The sequence below is a fragment of the Pistacia vera genome, unplaced genomic scaffold (assembly GCF_008641045.1).
Source record: "Pistacia vera cultivar Batoury unplaced genomic scaffold, PisVer_v2 Contig129, whole genome shotgun sequence".
Taxonomy (NCBI): Eukaryota; Viridiplantae; Streptophyta; class Magnoliopsida; order Sapindales; family Anacardiaceae; genus Pistacia; species Pistacia vera.
Window position 1 is genome coordinate 1093163 of NW_022195346.1, and position 4463 is coordinate 1097625.

The following is a 4463-nucleotide window of genomic DNA, read 5'->3' on the forward strand; positions in this document are numbered from 1 at the left end:
AAGAAATAACTTACAACAGTCGACTATGGGACGTCAATGCGGTAGGAGAGGCACATTGTCAAATCCCAAAACCTTTGCTCTGATACCAAAAATGTAATACTTTCTCTCTCTAGCTAGTATACTCGTAAAATAATAGTGAAACTCATTAGATATATATAAGAAAATATATATGTAGATGAGTATAAAATAATGGGCCCATATCTAATTTTTCTTTATATACAAATCTTTACATAATATAATACAGTCACAAAACAACAAGTCGACAGTGTTGCCAAACCCTTCCGCTTCTTGGCGTTCCAAGTGATCGCATCTCACCTACCACTACAAAAACATTGAAAACAACAGGGTGAGCACTAATTGATCAATAAGTAAACAAACTATACTACTCTCCTCTCTCCGTTGCTTATATTCTGAATTTCTTTCCTTACATCACACTTCTCTATTCTTCTTCGTTCTTTCTCTATTTCTAATTTCTCACTACTCATGATAGTAGGCATGGTATGATGCAAATGCACAAATGAATAGGATGTGCATTCTCTTTTGTGTTTTTCTATTTTCTTATTTTGTTTTCTATTTCTTTTCTTTGCATTTCTTTCTATGCTTCCTTTCTTTCTATTCTTCATTTCTTTCTATTCTTTTCTTTCTTTTCTATTCTTTCTTTCTCTTCCTTCTATTCTTTCTTTCTTTCTTTCTTTCTTTCTTTCCATTCTTTCTATTCTTTCTTTCTTTCTATTCTTTCTTTTCTTTTCTATTATTTCTTTTCTTTTCTTTTCTTTTCTTTCTTTCTTGCCGATTGGACTCGTCGAGGCATGGATTTGGGACCCTAGCCATGTGAGTGTATTCTCTAATTATGGGTATAGTCCTCATCCACATGCACTTCTAATGGACCGTACAATTTTTCTTTCTAATTCTGAGGCCGCTCACTAAAGGCGGTGTGCATGCGAGGCTATGTCACTCACGGGTTCCCCATTTCAACAACCTTATCTTCTTTTATCTTTTTACATTTCTTTAAATAAAAATTCAGATTTGAACTTCTTTAAAATTTCTCATTTCTTTCTATTTGTTCTTTAACTTTAATGTTCATTATTGCTCTTTAATGCTCTTATGAGTATGTAAGCATGTAGATGGGCTCATGCTTATTATTCTTTCTAAATTCACATGTTTGGATGCAATAATGCAATATGGAATGTTAACATGTCATTCTCTACCATCTACAAACTCATCTCAATCTAACAAATAATCATAATCATGTATGCACTTCTCTTTGACATTTCATCAAACAATTTATATGCACACATAACTCTAATTTGGCTACACTTCTACCTCTCTTCTAAGCCAACATAATTTGGAATAAAACACACCAAGATTAACGTCAAACCTGTCCAGGATTCACACTCCATAATTCTACTCCAATTCTTCCATAATTCATCCAAACTCGCATCAAATATCAAGTACACAAACACTACTTCCCATGGATAAATTCTAACCATCATTCAACATCCATTCCATCAACAATTCTTCATATATAAGCACATACATGTATAAAAGAAATTCTCTACACAATATTACTCCAATCATGACTAGGGTTGGATTTACTTACCTTAGATGTGAGCAATCCAACTCTCTTTCTCTTAAATCCTATGAACACAAATCATAAGAATTCAACACTTTAAAAATTAAAACTCATATCTTAGTGCAAGGATCTTACCTAAGGATGCTTGGGATTGAAATTCCACTAAAAATGAACCAAGATCTATGAATTTCCTTGAAAAATGATGGAAGAAATTTGAGAGAGCTTGGGTGGAAGGTGGCATGAATGGAGGAGAAGAAATGGCTAGGGTTTCATTCTTTAATTCTTAATATAACAAAATATTACTTGTAGTTTCCCATTTTACCCTTGCACTTTCTATGAAATTTCATCTATGTCCCTTAATCAATTACCATAATGCCCTCATTTTTATTGCATTCTCCATATTATTCTACTTCTTTTAACTCCTCACTTTTTCAACTAATTATGAGTGAAAAGACCATTTTACCCCTAATGGAATTTTAGGGAATTTTCTTCACACTTGTTCAAGATAACTTTAACAAAATTCAACTAAGGGTATTAAGGCATAAGTAAAGTTGCGTACCTTGATGTGGGCGTTACATTAACTTCGCCGTAGCAACAAAAAAGCTTTACCACGATGATAATTGCAAATTTTAGTTTTGTAAAAACAGGATGTTTTCCTTTTATAGCTTTTTATCCTAGGGTTTTAGGGTACTATATAAAGAAAAATTAGCCCATTTTGGGAGGGAGGTCGACATTTTAGGAAATTGGGAGAGGAGAAGAAGATTGGGAGGATTTAGGTCTCCAAATTAGAGAAGATTTCTTTTCCCTTTCTTCTATTATGATGTTGAACTTTGATTTCTTTAGGTATTTGCTGTTTATTTTCATTTTGAATATGAACTAGCTCGTTTTTGGGTTAGGGTTTTGATGGATCTTAGTTTACAATGACTTAATCTATAATATCTTGTTGTTTTTGGATTCTATTGCATGGATTAAGTGTTTATCTTTGTTCTTAATGCATTTGAAAATTGGGTTTTTGATTCAAATGAATGTTGAACATGATGAGACTGAGAAGCTATTCATGTATTAGCTTCTTGAGATAAACACCATAGACTGAGCGAAAACTAGAGATAGACAAATGCGATCTATGAAATCTTTATAGGATTCCACTTGCTTAAGGGACTTTGTTGGGTGTGGAAGTCTAATAGGGATAAGTAGGGAAATATAGCATGAGAAGGTATATTTTACAACCTAGGGAGTCTGATTTCTAATCCTTGCATGTGAATTTGAGAATAATAGGAATTATAGGTTGAATTGGAGTAACTTGGTGAAATCAAAACCCTAACCTTTTTTCTTGAATTGATAATCGTTTTTAGAATACTTTAGCTGTTTTAAATTTAGTAATATAATGATGAATAGAGTATCATTCCTCATGGGAATGATACTCTATTCATCATTATATTACTTTTTGTGACTAGTGCACTTGCTACATATGCATGTTTGTGAAATAAGGCATCAAGTTTTTGATAGCGTTGCTGGGGATTGATTTTGTGTTAATACTGAAGTTTTCTAGTTTTTGCTTAGTTGAAGTTTAATATTCAGTTTTACTTATTTTAGTTTAATTTTTGTTTGTTATGTGATCTCACGCTCTTTTTATTTCCTTTGTAGTTTATGCGAAAAGCAAGAAATATTCTTGTGCTTCCTATTGATCCAGAGATTGAAAGAACATCAAGAAGACTCATCATAGAGAGAAGAGAAAGAGAGGAGAGACTCATTGAGATTGCTAAAAATAGAACCTTGAGGGAGTTTTCACTTCCACAAGTTAATGGTTGTAGTCCGAGCATAGCCAGACAGCCTGTTGAGGCTAATAACTTTGAGTAAAAGTTGGCTATAATCCAAGTCATTCAACAATTAGTACAGTTTGGGAGAGATCCAAAATATTATCCTAATCTGCACATAGCCAACTTCTTGGAAATTTGTGATACATTCAAACACAACAAGGTGACAGATGATGCTATTAGGTTGCGACTGTTTCCATTCTCGTTGAGAGAAAAGGCAAAAGGACGGCTAATGTCATTACCTATTGGAACTATCACGACATGGAATGATCTAGCACAGAAGTTCCTTTACAAGTATTATCCACCAACTCTTTCGACAAAGATGAGAAATGACATCACCTCATTTGTACAAGGTGACCATGAATCATTACATAAAGCATGGGAGAGATATAAGGAAATGTTGAGGAAGTGTCCACACCATTGTTTACCTGTTTGGATGCAAGTTGAAACATTCTATGCGGGTTTGCTACCAAATGTTCATTGTTGAAGAGAAGCCAACAAGTCCAAGAAAAGAAGATCCAAAGAAGGAGAAGATGCCAAAGACAAGGACGAAAAAATTTCCATTTCCTAAAATACCGCTAAAGTTGTCACACGACACTCTTCCAATTCCTTTCCCTCAGAGATTAAGGAAGCAAAATCAGGATAAGCAGTTTATTAAATTTCTTGATGTATTCAAAAAACTACACATTAACATTCCCTTTGCAGATGCATTGTAGCATATGCCGAGTTATGCTAAGTTCCTGAAGGAAATTCTTTCAAGCAAAAGGAAGCTGGAAGAGTAAGAAACAGTTCTGCTCACAGAGGAATGCAATACCATTTTACAGAAGAAGTTACCAACAAAACTCAAGGATCCAAGGAGTTTCACTATACCTTGTGTTATAGGAGATGTTACATTTGATAGAGTTTTGTCTGATTTAGGTGCTAGCATAAATCTAATGCCTTCTTCTATTTTTAGGAAACTAGGGATTGGTGAAGTGAAGCCTACAATGGTTTCCTTGTAGCTTGTAGATCGATCAATCAAGCATCCATGGGGTATTATTGAAGATGTGCTAGTCAAGGTGGATAAATTCATCTTT

General features: G+C 33.9%; 1 non-coding gene across 1 annotated transcript; it reads right to left on the minus strand.

The window, feature by feature from the left end:
- Window positions 1–3706: 3706 nt before the first annotated feature.
- On the minus strand, window positions 3707–3813 carry LOC116121948. The gene has a single exon (XR_004126808.1). It is a non-coding gene; the product is annotated as a small nucleolar RNA R71 (small nucleolar RNA).
- Between the last annotated feature and the right edge of the window lie 650 nt (window positions 3814–4463).